A 17,703-nucleotide genomic window follows, 5' to 3' on the forward strand; every position below is an offset into this window, starting at 1 on the left:
TGTCCGAACGTCGTAATCGCACTCTATTGGATATGGTGCGGTCTATGATGTCTCTTACCGATTTACCACTATCATTTTGGGGATATGCTTTAGAGACAGCTACATTCACTTTAAATAGGGCACCGTCTAAATCCGTCGAGACGACATCGTATGAATTATGGTTTGGAAAGAAACCTAAGCTGTCGTTTCTAAAAGTTTGGGGATGTGATGCTTATGTCAAGAAACTTCAACCTGAAAAGCTCGAACCCAAGTCGGAAAAATGCGTCTTCATAGGATACCCTAAGGAAACCATTGGGTATACCTTCTACCTCAGATCCGAAGGCAAGATTTTCTTGCCAAGAACGGGGCCTTTCTGGAGAAAGAGTTTCTCTCGAAAGAAGTAAGTGGGAGGAAAGTGGAACTTGATGAAGTACTACCTCTTGAACCGGTAAGTAGCGCAGCTCAGGAAGATGTTCCTGTGGTGCCTGCACCGACTAGAGAGGAAGTTAATGATGATGATCAAGGTACTTCGGATCAAGTTACTACTAAACTTCATAGGTCCACAAGGACACGTTCCACACCAGAATGGTATGGCAACCCTGTCCTGGAAATCATGTTGTTAGACAACGGTGAACCTTCGAACTATGAAGAAGCGATGGCGGGCCCAGATTCCAACATATGGCTTGAAGCCATGCAATCCGAGATAGGATCCATGTATGAAAACAAAGTATGGACTTTGACAGACTTGCCCGATGATCGGCAAATGATAGAAAATAAATGGATCTTTAAGAAGAAGACGGACGCGGATGGTAATGTTACCATCTATAAAGCTCGACTTGTCACTGAGGGTTATCGACAAGTTCAAGGGGTTGACTACGATGAGACTTTCTCTCCCGTAGAGAAGTTGAAGTCCGTCCGAATCATGTTAGCAATTGCCGCATACTATGATTATGAGATATGGCAAATGGACGTCAAAACGGCATTCCTTAATGGCTATCTTAAGGAAGAATTGTAGATGATGCAGCCAGAAGGTTTTGTCGATCCTAAGAATGCTAACAAGGTATGCAAGCTCCAGCAATCCATCTATGGGCTGGTGCAAGCATCTCGGAGTTGGAACATTCGCTTTGATGAAATGATCAAAGCGTTTGGGTTTATGCAGACTTATGGAGAAGTCTGCGTTTACAAGAAAGTGAGTGGGAGCTCTGTAGCATTTCTCATATTATATGTGGATGACGTACTTTTGTTGGGAAATGATATAGAACTTTTGGACAGCATAAAGGCCTACTTGAATAAGTGTTTTTCAATGAAGGACCTTGGAGAAGCTGCTTATATATTAGGCATCAAGATCTATAGAGATAGATCGAGACGCCTCATAGGTCTTTCACAAATCACATACCTTAAAAGATATTGAAGAAGTTCAATATGGATCAGTCCAAGAAGGGGTTCTTGCCTGTGTTGCAAGGTGTGAAATTGAGCTCGGCTCAAAGCCCGACCACGGCAGAAGATAAAGAAAAGATGAGTGTCATCCCCTATGCCTCAGCCATAGGGTCTATTATGTATGCCATGCTGTGTACCAGACCTGATGTAAACCTTGTCGTAAGTTTGGTAGGAAGGTACCAAAGTAATCCAAGCATGGAACACTGGACAGCGGTCAAGAATATCCTAAAGTACCTGAAAAGGAGTAAGGATATGTTTCTCGTTTATGGAGGTGACGAAGAGCTCGTCGTAAAGGGTTACATCGATGCTAGCTTCGACGCAGATCTGGATGACTCCAAGTCACAAACCCGATACGTGTATATTTTGAATGGTGGGGCAGTAAGCTGGTGCAGTTGCAAGCAAGGCATTGTGGCGGGATCTACATGTGAAGTGGAGTACATGGCAGCCTCAGAGGCAGCACATGAAGCAATCTGGATAAAGGAGTTCATTATCGACCTAGGAGTTATTACCAATGTGTCGGGCTCGATGACTCTCTTCTGTGACAACACTGGAGCTATTGAACTTGCCAAGGAGCCCAGGTTTCACAAAAAGACCAGACGCATCAAGCGTCGCTTCAACTCCATTCGTGAAAAAGTTCAAGATGGAGACATAGATATTTGTAAAGTGCATATGGATCTGAATGTCGCAGATCCGTTGACTAAACCTCTTCAGCGAGCAAAACATGATCAACACCAGAACTCTATGGGTGTTTGATTCATCACAATGTAACTAGATTATTGACTCTAGTGCAAGTGGGAGACTGTTGAAAATATGCCCTAGAGGCAATAATAAAATGGTTATTATTATATTTCCTTGTTCATGATAATTGTCTATTGTTCATGCTATAATTGTATTGATCGGAAACCGTAATACATGTGTGAATACATAGACCACACCATGTCCCTAGTGAGCCTCTAGTTGACTAGCTCGTTGATCGACAGATGGTCATGGTTTCCTGACTATGGACATTGGATGTCATTGATAATGGGATCACAACATTAGGAGAATGATGTGATGGACAAGACCCAATCCTAAGCATAGCACAAGATCGTGTAGTTTGTTTGCTAGAGCTTTTGTAATGTCAAGTATCATTTCCTTAGACCATGAGATTGTGTAACTCCCGGATACCATAGGAGTGCTTTGGGTGTACCAAATGTCACAACGTAACTGGGTGGCTATAAAGGTACACTACAGGTATCTCCGAAAGTATCTGTTGGGTTGGCACGAATCGAGACTGGGATTTGTCACTCCATATGACGGAGAGGTATCTCTGGGCCCACTCGGTAATGCATCATCATAATGAGCTCAATGTGACCAAGTGTTTGGTCACGGTATCATGCATTACGAAACAAGTAAAGTGACTTGCCGGTAACGAGATTGAACAAGGTATTGGGATATCGACGATCGAATCTCGGGCAAGTAACATACCGATTGACAAAGGAAATTGTATACGAGATTACTTGAATCCTCGACATCATGGTTCATCCAATGAGATCATCATGGAACATGTAGAAGCCAACATGGGTATCCAGATCCCGCTGTTGGTTATTGGCCGGAGAGCTGTCTCGGTCATGTCTGCATGATTCCCGAACCCGTAGGGTCTACACAAGGTTCGAAGATGCTAGGGTTATTAGGAAGATTTGTATGTGATTACCGAATGTTGTTCGGAGTCTCGGATGAGATCCCGGACGTCACGAGGAGTTCCAGAATGGTCCGTAGGTGAAGATTTATATATGGGAAGTTGTCATACGGTCACCGGAAATTTTCGGGGGCATACCAGTATTGTACCGGGGCCACCAGAGGGGTTCCGGGGGTCCACTGGGAGGGGCAACATATCCCAGAGGGCCTCATGGGCTGTAGAGGGAAGGGAACCAGCCCCTTGGAGGGCTGGGTGCAACCCCCCCTAGGGCCCATGCGCCTAGGGTTGGGGGGGCCCTAAAGGGGGGCGCCTCCCTTGCTTGGGGGGCAAGCCCCCTCCCCCCTTGGCCGCCGCCCCCCTCTAGATCCCATCTAGAGGGGCCGACCCCCCTTCCCCCTTCTCCTATAAATAGAGGGGCGAGGGGAGGGATGCAGCACCACATCCAAGGCGCAGCCCCTCCCCTCCCCAACACCTCTCCTCCTCCGCAAGAGCTTGGCGAAGCCCTGCCGGAGTACTGCCACTCCATCACCACCACGCTGTCGTGCTACTGTTGGAGCCTTCTTCCTCAACCTCTCCCTCGTCCTTGCTGGATCAAGGCGCGGGAGATGTCACCGGGCTGCACTTGTGTTGAACGCGGAGGTGTCATTGTTCGGCGCTAAGATCGGAATACACCGCGATGTGAATCGCTTCGAGTACGACTCCTTTGTCCGTGTTCTTGTAACGCTTCCGTCTCGCGATCTTCAAGGGTATGAAGATGCACTCCCCTCTCTCTTGTTGCTAGTTACTCCATAGATTGATCTTAGTGATGCATAGAAAATTTTAATTTCTGCAACGATCTCCAACAGGTAGAACATCATCATCGTCACCACGCCGTCGTGCTGATGGAACTATCCCTCAACACTCGGCTGGATCGGAGTTCGAGGGACTTCATCAAGCTGAACGTGTGCAAGAACTCGGAGGTGATGTGCTTTCGGTGCTTGATTGGTCGGGCCATGAAGATGTACGACTACATCAACCGCGTTGTGCTAACGCTTCCGCTTACGGTCTACGAGGGTACGTAGACAACACTCTCCCCTCTTGTTGATATGCATCACCATGATCTTGCGTGTGCATAGGAATTTTTTTGAAATTACTACGTTCCCCAACATGATCATGTTTTGCTTGTGAGAGAGGTTTAGTCAACGGGTCTGCCACATTCAGATCCGTATGGATTTTGCAAATTTCTATGTCTACAATGCTCCGCATGGAGCTACTCTAGCTAACTACTCCCACTTTCAATACGTATCCAGATTGAAACTCAGAGTCATTTGGATCAGTGTAAAAGCTTGCATCGATGTAACTCTTTACGACGAACACCTTATCACCTCCATAACCGAGAAATATTTCCTTAGTCCTCTAAGGATAATTTTGACCGCTGTCTAGTGATCTACTCCTGGATCACCATTGTACCCCCTTGCCAAACTCATGGTAAGGTACACAACAGGTTTGGTACACAGCATAGCATATTTTTATAGAACCTATGGCTGAGGCATAGGGAATGACTTTCATTCTCTCTCTATCTTCTGTCGTGGTCGGGCTTTGAGTATTACTCAACTTCACACCTTGCAACACAGGCAAGAACCCTTTCTTTGACTGATCCATTTTGAACTTTTTCAAAACTTTATCAAGGTATGTGCTTTGTGAAAGTCCTATGAAGCGTCTTGATCTATCTCTATAGATCTTGATGCCCAATATATAAGCAGCTTCACTGAGGTCTTCCATTGAAAAACTTTTATTCAAGTATCCTTTTATGCTATCCAGAAATTCTACATAATTTTCAATCAACAATATGTCACCCACATATAATATTAGAAATGCTATAGAGCTCCCACTCACTTTATTGTAAATACAGACTTCTCCGAAAGTCTGTATAAAACCATATGCTTTGATCACCTCATCAAAGCGTATATTCCAACTCTGAGATGCTTGCAGCAGTCCATAGATGGATCGCTGGAGCTTGCACACTTTGTTAGCACCTTTAGGATCGACAAAACCTTATGGTTGCATCATATACAACTCTTCTTTTAGAAATCCATTAAGGAATGTAGTTTTGACGTCCTTTTGCCAGATTTCATAATCATAAAATGCGGCAATAGCTAACATGATTCGGACAGACTTAAGCATCGCTACGGGTGAGAAAGTCTCATCGTAGTCAACTCCTTGAACTTGTCAAAAACCTTTTGTGACAAGTCGAGCTTTATAGACAGTAACATTACCATCAGCGTCAGTCTTCTTCTTGAAGATCCATTTATTCTCTATGGGTCGCCGATCATCGGGCAAATCCACCAAAGTCCACACTTTGTTCTCATACATGGTTCCTATATCAGATTTCATGGCCTCAAGCCATTTATCAGAATCTGGGCTCATCATAGCTTCTTCATAGTTCGTAGGTTCTCCATGGTCTAGTAACATGACTTCCAGAATAGGATTGCCATACCACTTTGGTGTCGATCGTGTTTTGGTTGACCTACGAGGTTCGATAGTAACTTGATATGAAGTTTCATGATCATCATCATTAGCTTCCTCTCTAGTTGGTGTAGGCATCACGGGAACAGATTTCTCTCATGAGCTACTTTCCAAATTGAGAAGGTACAATTACCTCATCAAGTTCTACTTTCCTCCTACTCACTTCTTTCGAGAGAAACTCCTTCTCTAGAAAGGTTCCATTCTTGGCAACAAAGATCTTGCCTAATCTATGGTAGAAGGTGTACCCAATTGTTTCCTTAGGGTATCCTATGAAGACGCACTTCTCCGATTTGGGTTCGAGCTGATCAGGCTGAAGCCTTTTGACATAAGTGTCGCAACCCCAAACTTTAAGAAACGACAACTTAGGTTTATTGCCAAACCACAGTTCATACGGTGTGGTCTCAAAGGATTTAGACGGTGCCTTATTTAACGTGAATGTAGTTGTCTCTAATGCATAACCCCAAAATGAAAGTGGTAAATCGGTAAGAGACATCATAGATCGCACCATATCTAATAAAGTACGGTTACGACGTTTGGACACAACATTATGTTGTGGTGTTCCAGATGGCGTGAGTTGTGAAACTATTCCACATTGTTTAAAATGAAGGCCAAACTCGTAACTCAAATATTCGCCTCCGCGATCAGATTGTAGAAACTTTATTTTCTTGTTACGATGATTCTCCACTTCACTCTAAAATTCTTTAAACTTTTCAAATGTTTCAGACTTGTGTTTCATTAAGTAGATATACCCATATTTGCTCAAATCATCTGTGAAGGAAAGAAAATAATGATATCCGCTGCGAGCCTCAACACTCATTGGACGACATACATCGGTATGTATTAATTCCAATAAGTCATTGGTTCGCTCCATTGTTCCGAAGAACAGAGTTTTAGTCATCTTGCCCACGAGGCATGGTTCGCAAGTATAAAGTGATTCCAAAAGTCCATCTGCATGGATTTTCTTACTGCGTTTTAAACCAATATGACCTAAACGGCAGTGCCACAAATATGTTGCACTATCATTATCAACTTTGCATCTTTTAGCATCAATATTATGAATATGTGTATCATCACAATCAAGATTCAACAGAAATAGACCACTCTTCAAGGTTGCATGACCATAAAAGATATTACTCATATAAATAGAACAACCATTATTCTCTGATTTAAATGAATAATCGTATCGCACTAAACAAGATCCAGATATAATGTTCATGCTCAACGCTGGCACCAAATAACAATTATTTTGGTCTAAAACTAATCACGAAGGTAGATGTGGAAGTAGCGTGCCGATGGCGATCACATCGACCTTGAAACCATTCCCGACGCGCATCGTCAGCTCGTCCTTAGTCAATCTTCGTTTAATCCTTAGTCCCGGTTTCAAGTTACAAATATGAGCAACCGATCCGGTATCAAATACTCACGAACTACTATGAGCATTAGTAAGGTACACATCAATAACATGTATATCAAATATATCTTTGTTCACTTTGCCATCCTTCTTATCCGCCAAATACTTGGGGCAGTTCTGCTTCCAGTGACCAGTCCCTTTGCAGTACAAGCACTCAGTTTCAGGCTTAGGTCCAGCTTTGATCTTCTTGTTGGGGAACGTTGTAGAAAATAAAAAAAATTCTACGCTTCACCAAGATCAATCTATAGAGTTTTCTAGCAACGAGATAGAGGAGTGCATCTACATACCCTTGTAGATCGCGTGCGGAAGCGTTCAAGAGAACGGGGTTGAGGGAGTCGTACTCGTCGTGATCCAAATCACCGGAGATCCTAGCGCCGAACGGACGGCACCTCTGTGTTCAACACACGTACGGTTGGCAAGACGTCTCCTCCTTCTTGATCCAGCAAGGGGGAAGGAGTGGTTGATGAAGATCCAGCAGCACGACAGCGTGGTGGTGGATGCAGCAGTGATCACGGCAGGGCTTCACCAAGCTTCTCCGAGAGGGAGAGGTGGTGCGTGGGGAGAGGGAGGCACCAGAGACTTGGGTGCGGCTGCCCTCCCAACCCCCACTATATATAGGGCCCCTAGGGGGGGGCACCAGCCCAAGGAGATGCAATCTCCAAGGGGGGCGGCGGCCAAGGGGGTGGCTTGCCCCCCAAGGCAAGTGGAGGTGCCCCCCACCCCTAGGGTTTCCAACCCTAGGCGCAGGAGGGCCCAAAGGGGGGCGCACCAGACCACCAGGGGCTGGTTCCCCTCCCACTTCAGCCCATGGGGCCCTCTGGGATAGGTGGCCCCACCCGGTGGACCCTCGGGACCCTTTCGGTGGTCCTGGTACAATACCGATGACCCCCGAAACTTTCTCGATGGTCGAAACTGAACTTCCCATATATAAATCTTCACCTCCAGACCATTCCAAAGAACTCCTCGTGACGTCCGGGATCTCATCCAGGACTCCGAACCACTTTCGGGTTACTGCATACTAATATCTCTACAACCCTAGTGTCACCGAACATTAAGTGTGTAGACCCTACGGGTTCGGGAGACATGCAGACATGACCGAGATGCCTCTCCGGTCAATAACCAACAGCGGGATCTGGATACCCATGTTGGCTCCCACATGCTCCTCGATGATCTCATCAGATGAACCACGAAGTCGAGGATTCAATCAATCCCGTATACAATTCCCTTTGTCAATCGATACGCTACTTGCCCGAGATTCGATCATCGGTATCCCAATACCTCGTTTAATCTCGTTACCGGCAAGTCACTTTACTCGTACCGTAATGCATGATCCCGTGACCAGACACTTGGTCACATTGAGCTCATTATGATGATGCATTACCGAGTGGGCCCAGAGATACCTCTCCGTCATACAGAGTGACAAATCCCAGTCTTGATTCGTGCCAACCCAACAGACACTTTCGGAGATACCCGTAGTGCACCTTTATAGTCACCCAGTTATGTTGTGACGTTTGGCACACCCAAAGCACTCCTACGGTATCCGGGAGTTGCACAATTTCATGGTCTAAGGAAATGATACTTGACATTCGAAAAAGCTCTAGCTAAACGAACTACACGATCTTTGTGCTATGCTTAGGATTGGGTCTTGTCCATCACATCATTCTCCTAATGATGTGATCCCGTTATCAATGACATCCAATGTCCATAGTCAGGAAACCATGACTATCTGTTGATCAACGAGCTAGTCAACTAGAGGCTCACTAGGGACGTGTTGTGGTCTATATATTCACACATGTATTACGATTTCCGGATAACACAATTATAGCATGAATAATAGACAATTATCATAAACAAGGAAATATAATAATAACCATTTTATTATTGCCTCTAGGGCATATTTCCAACAGTCTCCCACTTGCAATAGAGTCAATAATCTAGTTACATTGTGATGAATCGAACACCCATTGCATCCTGGTGTTGATCATGTTTTGCTCTAGGGAGAGGTTTAGTCAACGGATCTGCTACATTCAGGTCCGTATGTACTTTACAAATATCTATGTCTCCATCTTGAACATTTTCACGAATGGAGTTGAAGCGACGCTTGATGTGCCTGGTCTTCTTGTGAAACCTGGGCTCCTTGGCAAGTGCAATAGCTCCAGTGTTGTCACAGAAGAGTGTGATCGGCCCCGATGCATTGGGTATGACTCCTAGGTCGGTGATGAACTCCTTCACCCAGATTGCTTCATGTGCTGCCTCCGAGGCTGCCATGTACTCTGGTTCACATGTAGATCCCGCCACGATGCTTTGCTTGCAACTGCACCAGCTTACTGCCCCACCATTCAAAATATACAGGTATCCGGTTTGTGACTTAGAGTCATCCAGATCTGTGTCGAAGCTAGCATCGACGTAACCCTTTACGATGAGCTCTTCGTCACCTCCATATACGAGAAACATATCCTTAGTCCTTTTCAGGTACTTCAAGATATTCTTGACCGCTGTCCAGTGTTCCATGCCGGGATTACTTTGGTACCTTCCTACCAAACTTACGGCAAGGTTTATATCAGGTCCGGTACAGGTCATGGCATACAGGATAGACCCTATGGCTGAGGCATAGGGGACGACACTCATCTTTTCACTATCTTCTGCCGTGGTCGGACATTGAGCCGAGCTCGATTTCACACCTTGCAACACAGGCAAGAACCCCTTCTTGGACTGATCCATATTGAACTTCTTCAATATCTTATCAAGGTATGTACTCTGTGAAAGACCTATGAGGCGTCTCGATCTATCTCTATAGATCTTGATGCCTAATATGTAAGCAGCTTCTCCAAGGTCCTTCATTGAAAAACACTTATTCAAGTAGGCCTTAATGTTGTCCAAAAGTTCTATATCATTTCCCATCAAAAGTATGTCATACACATATACTATGAGAAATGCTACAGAGCTCCCACTCACTTTCTTGTAAACGCAGGCTTCTCCATAAGTCTGCATAAACCCAAATGCTTTGATCATTTCATTAAAGCGAATGTTCCAACTCCGAGATGCTTGCACCAGCCCATAGATGGAGCGCTGGAGCTTGCATACCTTGTTAGAATTCTTAGGATCGACAAAACCTTCCGGCTGCATCATATACAGTTCTTCCTTAAGATGGCCGTTAAGGAATGCCGTTCTGACGTCCATTTGCCATATCTCATAATAATAGTATGCGGCAATTGCTAACATGATTCGGACGGACTTCAGCTTCGCTATGGGAGAGAATGTCTCATCATAGTCAATCCCTTGAACTTGTCGATAACCCTTAGCGACAAGTCGAGCTTTATAGATGGTAACATTACCATCCGCGTCCGTCTTCTTCTTAAAGATCCATTTCTTTTCAGTCGCTCGCCGATCATCGGGCAGGTCTGTCAAAGTCCATACTTTGTTTTCATACATGGATCCTATCTCGGATTGCATGGCTTCAAGCCATTTGTTGAAATCTGGGCCCGCCATTGCTTCTTCATAGTTCAAAGGTTCACCGTTGTCTAACAACATAATTTCCAGGACAGGGTTGCCATACCATTCTGGTGTGGAACGTGTCCTCGTGGACCTACGAAGTCCAGTAGTGACTTGATCCGGAGTACCTTGATCATCATCATTAATTTCCTCTCTAGTCGGTGCAGGCACCACAGGAACATCTTCCTGAGCTGCGCTACTTACCGGTTCAAGGGGTAGTACTTCATCAAGTTCCACTTTCCTCCCACTTACTTCTTTCGAGAGAAACTCTTTCTCTAGAAAGGACCCGTTCTTGGCAACAAAGATCTTGCCCTTGGATCTTAGGTAGAAGGTATACCCAATGGTTTCCTTAGGGTATCCTATGAAGACACATTTTTACGACTTGGGTTCGAGCTTTTCAGGTTGAAGTTTCTTGACATAAGCATCGCATCCCCAAACTTTTAGAAACGACAGCTTAGGTTTCTTCCCAAACCATAATTCAAACGGTGTCATCTGAACGGATTTATACGGTGCCCTATTTAAAGTGAACGTAGCTGTCTCTAGAGCGTATCCCCAAAATGATAGCGGTAAATCGGTAAGTGACAACATAGATCGCACCATATCCAATAGAGTGCGATTCCGACGTTCGGACACACCATTTCGCTGAGGTGTTCCAGGCGGCATGAGTTGTGAAACGATTCCACATTTCCTTAAGTGCGTACCAAATTCGTGACTTAAATATTCTCCCCCACGATCTGATCGTAAGAACTTCATCTTTCGGTCACGTTGATTCTCTACCTCATTCTGAAATTCCTTGAACTTTTCAAAGGTCTCAGACTTGTGTTTCATCAAGTAGACATACCCATATCTACTCAAGTCATCAGTGAGGGTGAGAACATAACGATAGCCTCCGCGAGCCTCGACGCTCATTGGACCGCACACATCAGTATGTATGATTTCCAATAAGTTGGTTGCTCGCTTCATTGTTCCGGAGAACGAAGTCTTGGTCATCTTGCCCATGAGGCATGGTTCGCATGTGTCAAATGATTCATAATCGAGAGACTCTAAAAGTCCATCAGCATGGAGCTTCTTCATGCGCTTGACACCAATGTGACCAAGGCGGCAGTGCCACAAGTATGTGGGACTATCGTTATCAACTTTACATCTTTTGGTATTCACACTATGAATATGTGTAACATTACGCTCGAGATTCATTAAGAATAAACCATTGACCAGCGGGACATGACCATAAAACATATCTCTCATATAAATAGAACAACCATTATTCTCAGATTTAAATGAGTAGCCATCTCGCATTAAACGAGATCCAGATACAATGTTCATGCTCAAAGCTGGCACTAAATAACAATTATTGAGGTTTAAAACTAATCCTGTAGGTAAATGTAGAGGTAGCGTGCCGACGGCGATCACATCGACCTTGGAACCATTCCCGACAGGCATCGTCACCTCGTCCTTCGCCAGTCTCCGCTTATTCCGCAGCACTTGCTTTGAGTTACAAATATGAGCAACCGCATCGGTATCAAATACCCAGGAGCTACTACGATTACTGGTAAGGTACACATCAATTACATGTATATCACATATACCTTTGGTTTTGCTGGCCTTCTTGTCCGCTAAGTACTTGGGGCAGTTCCGCTTCCAGTGACCACTTCCCTTGTAATAAAAGCACTCAGTCTCAGGCATGGCTCCATTGTTTGACTTCTTCCCGGCAACTGGCTTGCCGGGCGAGGCAACTCCCTTGCCGTCCTTCTTGAAGTTCTTCTTACCCTTGCCTTTCTTGAACTTAGTTGTTTTATTCACCATCAACACTTGATGTTCCTTTTTGATCTCTACCTCTGCTGATTTCAGCATTGGATATACCTCAGGAATGGTCTTTTCCATCCCCTGCATATTGAAGTTCATCACAAAGCTCTTGTAGCTCGGTGGAAGCGACTGAAGGATTCTGTCAATAACCGCGTCATCCGGGAGATTAACTCCCAGCTGAGTCAAGTGGTTGTGCAACCCAGACATCTTGAGTATGTGCTCACTGACAGAACTATTTTCCTCCATCTTACAACTGAAGAACTTATCGGAGACTTCATATCTCTCGACCCGGGTATGAGCTTGGAAAACCATTTTCATCTCTTCGAACATCTCATATGCTCCGTGTTGCTCAAAATGCTTTTGGAGCCCCGGTTCTAAGCTGTAAAGCATGCCGCACTGAACGAGGGAGTAATCATCAGCACGAGATTGCCAAGCGTTCATGACGTCTTTGTTCTCTGGGATGGGTGCTTCACCTAGTGGTGCTTCTAGGACATAATCTTTCTTGGCAGCTATGAGGATGATCCTCAGGTTTCGGACCCAGTCCGTATAGTTGCTGCCATCATCTTTCAGCTTGGTTTTCTCTAGGAACGCGTTGAAGTTGAGGTGGACATGAGCATTGGCCATTTGATCTACAAGACATTTTGCAAAGGTTTTTACACTAAGTTCATGATAATTAAGTTCATCTAATCAAATTATTCAATGAGCTCCCACTCAGATTAGACATCCCTCTAGTCATCTAAGTGATACATGATCCGACTCGACTAGCCCGTGTCCGATCATCACGTGAGACGGACTAGTCATCATCGGTAAACATCTCCATGTTGATCGTATCTTCTATACGACTCATGTTCGACCTTTCGGTCTTCCGTGTTCCGAGGCCATGTCTATACATGCTAGGCTCGTCAAGTCAACCTAAGTGTATTGCGTGTGTAAATCTGGCTTACACCCATTGTATTCGAATGTTAGGATCTATCACACCCGATCATCACGTGGTGCTTCGAAATAATGAACCTTGGCAACGGTGCACAGTTAGGGGGAACACTTTCTTGAAATTATTACGACGGATCATCTTATTAAAGCTACCGTCGTTCTAAGCAAATAAGATGTAAAACATGATAAACATCACATGCAATCAAATAGTGACATGATATGGCCAATATCATATTGCTCCTTTGATCTCCATCTTCAGGGCGCCATGATCATCTTCGTCACCGGCATGACACCATGATCTCCATCATCGTGTCTTCATGAAGTTGTCACGCCAACGACTACTTCTACTTCTATGGCTAACGCGTTTAGCAATAAAGTAAAGTAGTTTACATGGCGTTATTCAATGACACGCAGGTCATACAAAAATAAAGACAACTCCTATGGCTCCTGCCGGTTGTCATACTCATCGACATGCAAGTCGTGATTCCTATTACAAGAACATGATCAATCTCATTCATCACATATATCATTCATCACATCCTTTTGGCCATATCACATCACACGGCACATGCTGCAAAAACAAGTTAGACGTCCTTTAATTGTTGTTGCAAGTTTTTACGTGGCTTCTATAGGTTTCTAGCCAGAACGTTTCTTACCTACGTAAAACCACAACGTGATATGCCAATTTCTATTTACCCTTCATAAGGACCCTTTTCATCGAATCCGCTCCAACTAAAGTGGGAGAGATAGACACCCGCTATCCACCTTATGCAACTAGTGCATGTCAGTCGGTGGAACCTGTCTCACGTAAGCGTACGTGTAAGGTCGGTCCGGGCCGCTTCATCCCATGATGCCGCCGAAGCAAGATAAGACTAGTAGTGGCAAGAAAATTGACAACATCTACGCCCACAACAAGTTTGTGTTCTACTCGTGCATAGTAACTACGCATAGACCTAGCTCATGATGCCACTGTTGGGGAACGTTGCAGAAAATAAAAAAAATTCTACGCTTCACCAAGATCAATCTATGGAGTTGTCTAGCAACGAGAGAGAGGAGTGCATCTACATACCCTTGTAGATCGCGTACGGAAGCGTTCAAGAGAACGGGGTTGAGGGAGTCGTACTCGTCGTGATCTAAATCACCGGAGATCCTAGCGCCGAACGGATGGCACCTCCGCGTACAACACATGTACGGTTGGGAAGACGTCTCCTCCTTCTTGATCCAGCAAGGGGAAAGGAGAGGTTGATGAAGATCCAGCAGCACGATGGCGTGGTGGTGGATGTAGCAGTGATCACGGCGGGGCTTCGCCAAGCTTCTGCGAGAGGGGGAGGTGGTGCGTGGGGAGAGGGAGGCGCCAGAGACTTGGGTGCGGCTGCCCTCCCTCCCCCCCCACTATATATAGGGCCCCTAGGGGGGGCACCGGTCCTAGGAGATGCAATCTCCAAGGGGGGGCCAAGGGGGTGGCTTGCCCCCAAGGCAAGTGGAGGCGCCCCCCACCCCTAGGGTTTCCAACCCTAGGCGCAGGGGAGCCCAAAGGGGGGCGCACCAGCCCACCAGGGGCTATTTCCCCTCCCACTTCAGCCCATGGGGCCCTCCGAGATAGGTGGCCCCACCCAGTGGACCCCCGGGACCCTTCCGGTGGTCCCAGTACAATACCGGTGACCCCTGAAACTTTCCCGATGGCCGAAACTGAACTTCCCATATATAAATCTTCACCTCCGGACCATTCCGGAACTCCTCGTGACGTCCGGAATCTCATCCGGGACTCCAGACAACTTTTGGGTTACTGCATACTAATATCTCTACAACCCTAGCGTCACCAAACCTTAAGTGTGTAGACCCTACGGGTTCGGGAGACATGGAGACATGACCGAGATGCCTCTCCGGTCAATAACCAACAACGGGATATGGATACCAATGTTGGCTCCCACATGCTCCTCGATGATCTCATCGGATGAACCACGATGTCGAGGATTCAATCAATCCCGTATACAATTCCCTTTGTCAATCGGTATGTTACTTGCCCGAGATTTGATCGTCGGTATCCCAATACCTCGTTTAATCTCATTACCGGCAAGTCACTTTACTCGTACCGTAATGCATGATCCCGTGACCAGACACTTGGTCACATTGACCTCATTATGATGATGCATTACCGAGTGGGCCCAGAGATACCTCTACGTCATACGGAGTGACAAATCCCAGTCTTGATTCGTGCCAACCCAACAGAAACTTTCGGAGATACCCGTAGTGCACCTTTATAGTCACCCAGTTATGTTGTGACGTTTGGCACACCCAAAGCACTCCTACGGTATCCGGGAGTTGCACAATTTCATGGCCTAAGGAAATGATACTTGACATTCGAAAAAGCTCTTGCTAAACGAACTACACGATCTTTGTGCTATGCTTAGGATTGGGTCTTGTCCATCACATCATTCTGCTAATGATGTGATCCCGTTATCAATGACATCCAATGTCCATAGTCAGGAAACCATGACTATCTGTTGATCAACGAGCTAGTCAACTAGAGGCTCACTAGGGACGTGTTGTGGTCTATATATTCACACATGTATTACGATTTCCGGATAACACAATTATAGCCTGAATAATAGACAATTATCATAAACAAGGAAATATAATAATAAACATTTTATTATTGCCTCTAGGGCATATTTCCAACACTTCTTCCCCGGGAGTGGCAACTTGTTTGCCATTCTTCTTGAAGTTCCTTTTCTTTCCGTTACCCTTTTTCTTGAAACTAGTGGTCTTGTTAACCATCAACACTTGATGATCCTTCTTGATTTCTACCTTCGCGGCTTTGAGCATTGCAAAGAGCTCGGGAATAGTCTTCTCCATCCCTTGCATATTATAGTTCATCATGAAGCCTTTGTAGCTTGGTGGCAGTGATTGGGGAACTCTGTCAATAACACTATCACCTGGAAGATTAACTCCCAGTTGAGTCAAGTGATTATGATATCCAGACATTCTGAATATGTGTTCACTGACAGAACTGTTCTACTCCATCTTGTAGCTATAGAACTTGTTGGAGACTTCATATCTCTCAACTCGAGCATTTGCTTGAAATATTAACTTCAACTCTTGGAACATCTCATATGCTCCATCATGTTCAAAACGTCTTTGAGTCCCGTTTCTAAGTCGTAAAGCATGGCACACTGAACTATCGAGTAGTCATCAAATTGATCTTGCGAGACGTTCAAAACATCAGCATTTGCTCCTGTAGCAGGCATTTCACCTAGCGGTGCATCAAGGAATTAATTCTTCTGTGCAGCAATGAGGATATCCTCAAGTTATGGACCCAGTCCGTGTAGTTGCTACCATCATCTTTCAACTTGGCTTTCTCTAGGAAGTAGGAATGCATTAAAATTAAAGGGAATGGTAGCACGGGCCATTGATCTACAACATAGATATGCAAATACTATCAGGACTAAGTTCATGATAAATTAAATTCAATTAATCAAATTACTAAAGAACTCCCACTTAGATAGACATCCCTCAAGTCATCTAAATGATACGTGATCCAAATCAACTAAACCATGTTCGATCATCACGTGAGATGGAGTAGTCATCAATGGCGAACATCTATATGTTGATCATATCTACTATATGATTCACGTTCGACCTTTCAGTCTCCAGTGTTCCGCGGCCATGTCTGTACATGCTAGGCTCATCAAGTTTAACCCGAGTATTCCGCATGTGCAAAACTGTCTTGCACCCGTTGTATGTGAACATAGAGCCTATCACACCCGATCATCACATGGTGTCTCTGCACGAAGAACTGTCGCAACAGTGCATACTCAGGGAGAACACGTATACCTTGAAATTTTATTTAAGAGGTCATCTTATAATGCTTCCATCGTACTAAGCAAAATAAGATGCATAAAGATAAACATCACATGTAATCAAAATATGTGACATGATGTGGCCATCATCATCTCGTGCTTTTGATCTCCATCTCCAAAGCATCATCATGATCTCCATCGTCACCAGCTCGACACCTTGATCTCCATCATTGCGTCATGGTCGTCTCGCCAACTATTGCTTCTACAACTGTCGCTATCGCTTAGTGATAAAGTAAAGCAATTACATGGCATTTGCATCTCATACAATAAAGAGACAACCATAAGGCTCCTGCCAGTTGCCGATAACTTTTACAAAACATGATCATCTCATACAATAACGTATATCACATCATGTCTTGACCATATCACATCACAACATGCCCTAAAAAAACAAGTTAGGCGTCCTCTACTTTGTTGTTGCAAATTTTACGTGGCTGCTACGGGCATCTAGCAAGAACCATTCTTACCTACGGCACAAAAACCACAACGGTGATTTATCAAGTTTGCTCTTTTAACCTTCAACAAGGATCGGCCGTAGTCAAATTCGATTCAACTAAAGTAGGAGAAACAGGCACCCGACAGCCGCCTTGCAAAACTAGTTGCATGTC

The sequence above is a fragment of the Triticum aestivum genome, chromosome 5B (genome assembly GCF_018294505.1).
Source record: "Triticum aestivum cultivar Chinese Spring chromosome 5B, IWGSC CS RefSeq v2.1, whole genome shotgun sequence".
NCBI classification, from domain to species: Eukaryota; Viridiplantae; Streptophyta; class Magnoliopsida; order Poales; family Poaceae; genus Triticum; species Triticum aestivum.